Raw genomic sequence first — 10,843 nt, 5'->3', positions numbered from 1 at the left:
TTTTAACGTTCATCTTCAAATGGTTTCCGGAAGTTACATCATTATTGCTAGCTTAATGCTGGGTTCTGGCTCTATGACAAAAAGATAGAACACACTTTAATGTATCGCCATGACCATAGCTTATCTGTCACTATGCATGTAAATGCATGTATCCCACTTCTTCGTGCGTTGATTCCTTCTGACCTATTTTTAAACTACAAACTACTCTTCGTCACTACCATACTGTGATCAGAATATATATCTACCCATGGGTACGCCTTACAATCCAGTATCTAATTTCGGTATCTCCGTCTGACACCGATGTAGTGTAACTGAAATCTTCCTGTGTCGCCCAGCCTTTTCCAAGTATGCCTCCTTGTCTTGTGATTTTAGAACAGCATATTCGCTATTACTAGCTGAAATTTATAGCAGAACTCAATCTTTCTCCTCTCTCATTCCTTGACCCAAGCCCATGTTCTCCAGCAACTATTTCTTGTACGTCTTCCCCTTTAATGGCATTCCAGTCCCTCATTACTACTAGATTTTCATCTCCCTTTCGTATTGTATTACTCCTTCAGTATCTCCATATACTTTCTCAATCTCTTCAACTTCCTCTTGCGACGTTGACATGTATACCTGAACTATCGTTATCAATTCTGATAAGAACATCCCTATCACTGAACTGTTCAGAGTGACAGACTCTCTACCATACCTTCCTATTCATAACTAATCCTACTCCCGTTACATCATTTTCTGCTGTTGTTGATATTACCCTGTACTCATCTGGCCAGAAATCCCTATCTTCATTCCACTTCGCTTCACCGACCAATACTATATCTACATTGAGCCTTTGCATTTCCATTTTCAGTCTTCTAGTTTACCTACCACGTTCAAGCTTCTGACATTACACGCCCTGGCTCGTAACTTTATCCTTTCGTTGATTATTCACTCTTTTTCTCATGGTCATCTCCTCCTTGGCAGTACCTTCCCGGAGATCCGATTGGGGGACTATTCCTGGACCTTTTGCCAATGGAAAGCTCATCATGACATACTTTCAGGTATGGGCCACATGTCCTGTGATACACGTTACGTGTCGTTAATGCAGTGGTTTCCATTGCCTTCTGAATCTTCATGCCGTTGTTCATTTTTGATTCTTCCGCCTTTAGGGGCAGTTTCCCACCCCTAGGTCAAGAGAGTGCCTAGAACCTCTGTCCGCTCCTCCGCCCTTGGTAGAATGCCGGTGAATTCTTATGCTGGAAATATTTGGCCTTCAGTGATGATCATTAATCAATATTTAAGCAGCGGCGGGATTCAAATACAGGACCGAGGACGTGTCGATTACTAATCAAAGACGGTACCTCTAGACCATGAGTGTAATCTAGTACCACGATAAAAAAGATTCATTTCAGTCACCTTACATGTTGTGGAGCTATTACAGCTTTATTGTATCTGCTTTTTCTTGATTTAAGGGAACCAACAGCCAAAATCATTATTTCTTCGAAAAATTTCTTTGATCCGTGCAGATTTGCTGCACGGGAGTGGTTGTGGAGCTGAATGTCACAAGTGCAAACTTGTTACTTAAATGGCTGCAAACTAACGAGCAGTAGTTTTAACAGCATGATATGAAAACGATACTAGCTGTACCGACGCCTATCAGTGTGTTTCGCAATACATTCATTAACACCACGAGTCAGACTATACAGGAACCAACATTGGCCCTTCTAAATGTAACAACCTGCCTAATGATGTCGTTATCGCTGGGTATCCTTCCGAATAAAACATCTATGACAAAAAATTGTGCTCCCATATTCACAAAAACATTAATTGGTAATTCACACGAGGTAGAAACAAGAGCGTGAAATCGTTCTCTGTTTGGCATCAAATTATGTGCATGTGGTGTATTGGAGTGCAGTGCTCTGAATTAAAAGAACAGTTAAAGTTAATATACGCTCTGAAATATCTCATTAGTTTCTTACAATTGTGGACGGCTAAATGATTTCAGAGTACTGATTTTCAAAAGTTTTCTTCAGTGTTCTGTCGCCTGTTACGAAGTTAGTATTAAATGTCATCCTAAAAAACTACACTACAGTCATGAAGTGCGATATAATGGCTTGGATGTCGAAGCATCATTTCTGATATACGAGGATTTGGCTTGAAGTATGAAATCTTAATTTGCCAGGAAATTTTAATACAACGTGGATTGCGTTGCAGGGTGGAGCTTCATTCTTCAGACAACGTAAGCCATCGGCTAAGTCATTCTTCACCGTGTACTCTGTCAAAGGCTTATCGTCCAATAATATAAGTATTTGTCACCTGGAAAGTTTCAGAGGCCATCAAGACCGTACGGATGTTGACTGGAATGTACATATATTTCAGAGGATTGCCTAAAAGCTGCGAGAATACTCATCCTTCTTGTTGACAACATACAGGTTGAATTTCTAATGAGTTACAGTATTTACAGTTGAGAGTCATTCATTTTGAAGAACTGCATCTCAAAGAGTAAACGGAACGAAGTTACTGAAATCTAGATTTAACAACAGGAAGACCTACAATGCTTAATGCTGTGAAAATCATTATGGCAGTCCATTTATTAAACCTGTAAATGAAGTTATGCAGGTACGTCCTACACAACCGTCCGAATGAGACAGCTACTATTTTGTATTCATTTATTAAGTAATACTAGAGTTGGAAGGCACATAACGTTTCAAAGTAAATGTTTGAAACCATCATTGATTGATTATAAAATTTTCGATTTTCAATACGAATGATTCCCGTTGACTACTCATTCATATAACATCCCTAAGGCTTAATCAATAATGTGCGGAGCATATTCTTTTTGAAGTAAACAATCGTAGGTATCCCCCCCCCCCCCAAATATTTGAAAGTTTTCACTCAATTTAGCTGGTTTAGAAATAATCTGTGACAGCCAAACCAGCTGCCTTCATTCGAACGTTTGTTGAGTATCACCCTTATTCAGCGTGCTCTCCTGCGTGTTGTCAGGCGCTTTTTTTTTTTTTTTTGTCTTTTGTCAGATGCTTGCACTTTCTTTTTTTCAAAGTTGAATGGGAATCACCCCAACACAAGTAACACATAGTGTCGACACAAAGAGTTGGTTTGTGTCCCATTACAGGCAATATTGTTTCTAAAGCGGAATTCAACGTGTCTATTCGATGCTGCGGTCTGAAATTAGTCAAGTGCGATAATAGTTACATCTATATGCATTAAAGGGACAGTAAAACAGACGAAGAGCAACCAGTACACCAGCAGCAACTAAGCAGCGCAGTAGCGTCGGTTATTCCCCGTGCTTTACTGTTACTGCTATTACAAAGAGCGATCAAATTGTTTCCGTTCGGCGGCCACACTAACCCGTTATCTACATGTCGGTCGGCACTTATATACCACCTTGTAGTAGCTCTGGATTGCATATACACTGCAGCAACGCCCTCAAACGGAAATTGTTTAGTAGATACATGTGGATACAACTATATCGCACAAGACTAATTTGGAACCACTCTGTGGGTTGCATATATAAATTCAGCTTTAAAAATCATTTTGTTTGGAAGAGGTAACAGACCGGCTTTCTCCGTTGACAATGCCCGTCACAAGACAGACGTGAAGAGTAGTATTTGCTTAGTATGACTTCAGCTACAGGCTGTCAAAACCTCCCAGGACATATCTGCCATAACACCAAAACAACGCGACTAACGGCTATTAGCAGTGACAACCGCTTTAATGGCGTGTCCTCGCTCGTCCTTGCTGTATCTGTAATGTTTCCATTGAACGCAACCACATTTTAGTGTTAACTGAAACTACAGTATTGATCAATAGTATTTACTGTACTGAACTGCACAATGTATAATAACTGTACAATATATCATGAACTGCACAATACATCTCCGCAATATATCTATATTGCGGAAATGACAAGATTAAATATTTTAAGAGCAATCTTTCAATTGCTTAACAGGTATTCTGAGAACGTCGTCCAAGTATCTGAAAACTTCAGAAAATATACATGGTAAAAAGAAAAAGGGAATTAGTTGATGTTACATATGGGGCTATGATTCGAAAAGAGTTCACGCTAGGAGCCTTAAGGAAGAAGACTCACTGGATCGAGTACAATCGTGCTGGGGTTACAAGCAACATGGACTTGAAGCAATATTTTAGATAGAGAACGTGGCCAAAGACGAGATGTGAGATGGGAAATATGACACTGCGAGAAGAAGACCGAAACAGAAACAAGGCTGGAGGAGTAGACGACATTCCGTCCGAAGTGCTGATATACACGACAAAACAATTTTAGCTGGCGTGCGAGATATGAGACGGGAAATATCACCAAACTTCCAGAAGTACGTAATAATTCAAATTCCAAAGAAAGCGGGTGCTGACAGGTGTGAATATTACCGAACTATTTACGGAAGAATGAGAAACTGGTCCTGCAGAAGCCGACCTCGGGGGAGTTCAGCTTGAGTTCCGGAAAAAGGCAGATCTACTTTAATGTATGTTGCCGAGATGCTAGAGAAAGCATTTGACAATACCGAATGGATACACTTCTGAATTTTGACATAGTTCAGTTCTCACTAAAACCGTGGAGGTTATACCACGATGCCTTATCACATATCCTATCATCCTGACCCTTCTTCTTGACAGTATTTTCCACATGTTCGTTCCTGAGCGGAAGTCCGATATTTTGTCTCTATTCTCATATAATCTACATACTAACATGAACAATTACTTTATTCCAGAATGAGATTTTCACTCTGCAGCGGAGTTTGCGCTGATATGAAACTTCCTAGCAGATTAAAACTGTATGCCCGACCGAGACTCGAACTCGGGACCTTTGCCTTTCGCGGGCAAGTGCTCTACCAACTGAGCTACCGAAGCACGACTCACGCCCGGTACTCACAGCTTTATTTCTGCCAGTATCTCGTCTCCTACCTTCCAAACTTTACAGAAGCTCTCCTGCGAACCAGGAAGTTTCAATTATTTGGTTGCGAAAACGTGCAATCGTTTATAACAGTACAAGAGTTTACGACTCAGGATATACTACTCAGTTATTTATTTCTAAAGATATTTAATCTCACAGATTTATTGACGCATTCTAGATACTTCTTACATGTCTTTTCGTTTACCTTTTAAAGAGCAAAATGCTTGAATTTCGGGAGCCATCCACTACTCAGTAGTCTCAAACATCCAACAATACGAGAACACCAAGCGAAGTTATTCAACAGATAATTAAGTTGCCTTGCAGCATCTACTCAGACTATGAGAAATATCCCATCACTGTTGAAATGTACTATCATGACGCGACATTATGCGTACGCGAAACTTTTGAATTACTTGGGTCTTTGAAAGACGCATAATTGTAGTATTTTTAATTAGTGTAGTTCTTGACGGCACTTGTCAGGTTCTGTACCGTGCCACGAACGCAGACCGACGGGAGCGGTACTGTGCTAAGGCAGACATTCTCCTGGGCTTCCATGGGGCATGCAACAGTAAATGAAGAGATGGTACAGCTGTGGACTGTATTAACAATGTTGTGGACTACCCGAATTCCCTTGTTCTTGATATTTTACACGATAACGTTGGCACCTAGAAGCGGGGTGAGTCCTTCCCATCAGGCCAGAATCGTGCTACAGTGGTCTGATGAGCATAAATTGAATCTACATCAACGCCAAATCCACCTAAGTGCCGTGACATAAAACCGATTGAACTCATCCGTGATGCTATCGGGCGACATCTCCGTGCTAACATACCACCGCGGCCTCTAATCTATGTAATTGTATAACCTGTGCGAGAACATGCAACGCCAAATACCACAGGAAACCTAATGCGGAATGATTGTCGAGTCCAGGTCACAGAGTATCGCTGCGATATTGCACCTGTGATCTAGCGGTAAGTGTTGGATTAGTAATAAAAACGCCATGAACCAAGGCTTTAGATACAGTCATTGCTAAATTTTCAATAAATGCTGTCAGCAAGGACTGCAGGAAACTTCCGGCATAAAAAATCATCCGCAGTCTGCCAACAGTCCCGTCAAAGAGGTCAGAGGTGCGGGCAGTGTTTCAGGGAACTCTCTTGCCATGGCGAGGGAAACTGTCGTTGAAAACGTAATGATCAACGGAATATGGACGCAGAAGGCAAGAGAAACCACTGCATTATATACACATAGTATGCATCCACAAGACATGTGGTCTGTGACTGAAATAGTGAAATGATGATCTCTCCATTACCAAAAGATTCTGGTCAAATCCTCCATTCGGATCTCCAGGTGGGGACTGCCTAGTGGGAGGTGAACATGGTAACAATTGGAATAACCAACGAAGGCATAACATGCTACGACTCGGAGCTTGGAATGTCAGATGTTTAACGTATCAGGAAAGCTATATATCATGAGAAGGGGCTTACAAAGGCCGAATATATACGTAGTACGGTCAGTAAAGTGAAATGGAAAGAAGGTAAGGATTTCTTGTCAGATGAAAATATGGTAAAATCAACGTCAGCAAAATAGAAATAATGGAGGTAGGTTTAGTTATTAGCGGGAAGGTAGAACAAAGAGTGAGCTCCTGCGAGCAGTCTAGTGATACGGTTGTTCTAATTATTCGGCAGTAAAACAACATCAACAACGATAGTTCAGATATCCATGCCGAAGTCGCAAGAAGAAGATGAGAGAAATTATGTAGGATATAGAACGGGTAATTCAGAACGTAAGTTAGATGAAAGTCTAATAATCACGGGAACTGTAACGTGGTTGTAGGGGAAGAAATAGAAGAAAAGGTACGGGAGGATACGGGTTAGGCATTACGAATGAGAGAGGACAAAGATTAAATTGAGGTCTTCAGCAAATTTCAGATGGTAATAGCGAATACTCTATTCAAGAGTCAAAAGAGGAAGCGGTACACTTGGAGAAGACTAGGATACACTAGGAGATTCCAGCTCGATTACGTTATGGACAGGATGAGACTCCGAAATTAGATATTGCCTTATGAGGCGTACCCAGGAGCAGATATAGACAGACATAAGAATTTATTAATAATTAAGAGCAGCCTGAGGTTCGGAAGAATCGGCGTAGAAGGAAGTGGGGTTCCATGCAAAAGTGGGATGACGAGGCGCGTTTGGATCTTGCTAAGGATGTGGGTGTTGCGATAAGGAACACCTGAGTAGCCAGTCCAGTTGAAGAGTAGTGGAGAACTCTAAAAAGAGCGACCACAGATCGTGGACAGTCACACAAACGCGCAAGGAGATTATCTTGAAAGAAACTTTGGGTAACAGACCAGTTTCTTCAATAGATTGACGAAATGAGGATGTACAGAGGAAGACAGGATTACAGAAATAAAAATAACTTAGCAATTAACTGAACAGGCAATGCAGGGCAGCCAAGCAAAATAGGTGCAGGATACATGTGAATAATCGAAAAAGGAATGACCGTCGGAAGGACTGACTTAGCATATACAAAAGTCATGACAACATTCGTTGAAATTAAAAGGAAGGGTGGTAACATTGTGAGTTCAATGGGTGACTGTTAAATGCAGAGGACAGAGCAAACGGAAGGAAAGAGTATAATCAAGGTCTCTATGACTGGAAGGATGTTTCTGATGATTTCATAGAAGAAGAAACTGGAGTCGATGTGGAAGACAGAGTATCCGGTAAAAAATTCTTTTTCTTTTTTTTTTTTTGACATCAGTAGTCCAAACAAGAATAATATCCAAACAAGAATAATACATTTCTGCCCTCTTGTAGCGTGTTTTATCATATTACACACATGTAAAACTGTCCAAGGGATCCAAGGGATCTTGATCGATTTTAACATGTTGTACTGTAGAGCCAAACTGCAAATATTGTTAATATGTGCCTGTAAGATTGTTAAGGGAAGAAACAGTAATTGAAGAGAATTGAGTTTAATATTTCTGAAAAATTAACGTTGAAACGGTGAAAGACCTAAGAAACTTGAAATAGAGGTCTGTGGATTTTTGTGTACATTACTACTATGCACCATGACTTTCCCGAAAAAGCATTTTTTTCGAAATAACCACCTCCTCGCCCACCCCCTAGTATTTTGTTTTCATTTCGACATTTGACTAATAGAAACGTATAGTATCGTTGATACCAAATTCTATCGTATAGGAACATGTGGTATTCCAAAGACACATTTGTCAGAAATAACCTAGGAAAAAGTTGACACATATTGGGCATGCAGAAATTGATATAGAGAAATTTCTCGGTTATTTCTGACAAATTATTGATTTTTCTTGAAAAAATCCCATGTATTTCTTAAAATATATGAGTCTGTTTGGATATATATATATATACGGCCGCCTCCGTCTTAGGTTCGAGTCCTCCCTCGGGCATGGGTGTATCCTTATCGTAAGTTAGTGTAAGTTAGATAAAGAAGTTGTGTAAGCCTAGGGACCTATAACTTCAGCAGTTTGGTGTCATAGGAACTTACCACTATTTCCAAAGATTATGAAACTTAAAATAACTTCCATCATATTTGTGTTTCATTTTCACATTTGGTATATTTTTTGTTTTGTTTTCGAGTTGTAACCTATCCAGATTTAATTATATTTTATTGGCAATTGTTTGTACACTATTTTAAATATGTACAATAATGAGAAAGTGCAGAATTGGTCGGAACAAAATTGTTAAATGTATTGATTTTGCACGCCAAGCACGTCGGACGACCGCAGTTTCATGACAGGAGCGGCAAGGAAGTGATGTTTGCCCCTCTCTTTCCCTCGGCCGACCATCCTTACCAAAGCCCACTTGCGGTAGACCGGGGACAAGTGGTGTGAGGGGAACGCCGAGTGCCGAGGCGACGTTCTTGTCACTGGTTGTGATGCCGACACGTAGTGTGTTGGACGCGCAGTCTACCGTTTCTCTCGACTCACGTTTTCGAAACTCATGGCAATGAACCCAAAATATTTGGCATGTAGTATGTACAATGTGTGATTAGTCAAAATATAATGTGGAAACTATTATCGTTGGCGAAGAAATTACTTTTGCATCACAGTTATGAATTTCTAACTGAAGAACACAATGAACAAGATTATAAAGAAGAGAGAAAAGACGATAAAAAAGTAAAACGTGACACAGACCTTGAGTTCAAACCAAGAGGCATTTCATTTTAGTGCTGTGGTATGAACAAATTTGAAACTGTAAAACATAGTTACAGAAAGGCTATAATTGGTAATGATCTGTATAAATAAGGAGAACGAATTGCTACATGTAAGACGAGAAGTGGAAAGTTATTAGGTAATTCAATGTGTGTGTTAGATAAATTTCATTTCCCCATGGGCAGATCATTACCGATAAAGATCTGGATATAAGCGGGTGGACTTTACAAGACAGGACTGCTGGTAATTATTACAATATTTATTCAAGGCTTCTTCAAAACTGACTCATGTATTTAAAGAAATACCTGGGATTTTTTTTTCAAGCCAATTGAATAATTTTATTATTCATGCGCAAATAGCGAATAGAGATGAATTGATAATTTGTGGAGACTGTGAAATCTGAGAGGCAAATGTGTGGAATTCCGACCAGTGAGGTTTCAATTTGGAAATGCATGTAGGACGAAATGGCTCAAATGGCTCTGAGCACTATGGGACTTAACTGTTGAGGTCATCAGTCCCCTAGAACTCAGAAATACTTAATCCTAACTAACCTAAGGACATCACACACATCCACGCCCGAGGCAGGATTCGAACTGGCGACCGTAGAGGTCGCACGGATCCAGACTGTAGCACCTAGAACCGCTCCGCCACACAGGCCGGCCATGTAGGTCGAACATTTTCCTTTTAAGAAACAGCAGATGTTGAAAATGTACCAAAATCCCTGAATACCTTAAAACACAGTTATGCGATAAAATCGCATTGTATCTGTAAACAAAAAACCGGCAAGTTCGGATGAGAGGTTAAAAAAGGTTTTTACAAATCGGGTAACGTCCTTGTGTTCGCTTCTACTTCCTGTAAACTGATGTCGGAGTTCGTAAGGAAATGGTTTGAACGGGTTCATATACGTAATACAAATGAATGATCTGTCTTGTTTAGATTCATGGACCGGGCAAAGCGAAAAAAAAAATTAACAGCATCGATTAACGTGGTAAAGAGACGGAACGACCAGAGAGATTCAGCTATTAGTCGTATATAAATTTTCGCCGTGAAAAAGCTTTTTGTAACATTTATCACACATATCTGAATTGCATAAATACAATGTTTGCACGCATTTAAGAAATAATAATCTAAAAATATATTTCTTCCATCACAATCAGTTTTCAGCTCCGATTTTTGTCAACTTTTTTCAATATGCGTGGTAAATGAGTGGTTACAATGAATAGAAATCACCTAAATCTGAGACAACGCTCACTTTTCCTTTAAAAACTGGAAAATACACAAAATAGAAAACACTAATACAGCACAGGGTATTTTATATTTCATAAAATTAAAAGAAAAATATGTACATACAGCAAAATATGTAGAATATACTCTTAGAACATATTTATTTGGGAAAGACTTAATAAAGAAGCCAACGTTACAACTGGCATTGAAGCAGACACATACCCGGTGAGTGTACAGTTATATGGAGATATATGTGGCTTATTACTGACAAAGGCTTCTTCGGAATACCACTTCATCTTAAATGATCATACTTGGTATCAACAGTACTATATGTTTGGCTGTTCATCAAATGTCGAAATGTAAAACAAAATAGTGTGTGGAGGAGATTTCGAAAAAAAATTACTTTTTCGACAAATATGGGTGCACTGCTGTAAGGTACATTAAGGAAAAATGGTTCAAATGGCTCTGAGCACTATGGGACTGAACTTCTGTGGTCATCAGTCCTCTAGAACTTAGAACCACTTAAA

The 10,843-nt window shown here is 39.7% G+C and overlaps 1 non-coding gene across 1 annotated transcript; it reads right to left on the bottom strand.

The window, feature by feature from the left end:
- Positions 1-4,789: 4,789 nt before the first annotated feature.
- Positions 4,790-4,864, bottom strand: Trnas-cga. The gene has a single exon. It is a non-coding gene; the product is annotated as a tRNA-Ser (tRNA).
- Positions 4,865-10,843: the final 5,979 nt, after the last annotated feature.

This window comes from Schistocerca americana, chromosome 3 (genome assembly GCF_021461395.2).
Source record: "Schistocerca americana isolate TAMUIC-IGC-003095 chromosome 3, iqSchAmer2.1, whole genome shotgun sequence".
NCBI lineage: Eukaryota > Metazoa > Arthropoda > Insecta > Orthoptera > Acrididae > Schistocerca > Schistocerca americana.
The sequence above is the reverse complement of the archived record's forward strand: the minus strand, read 5'-3'. Positions and strand labels throughout refer to the sequence as shown.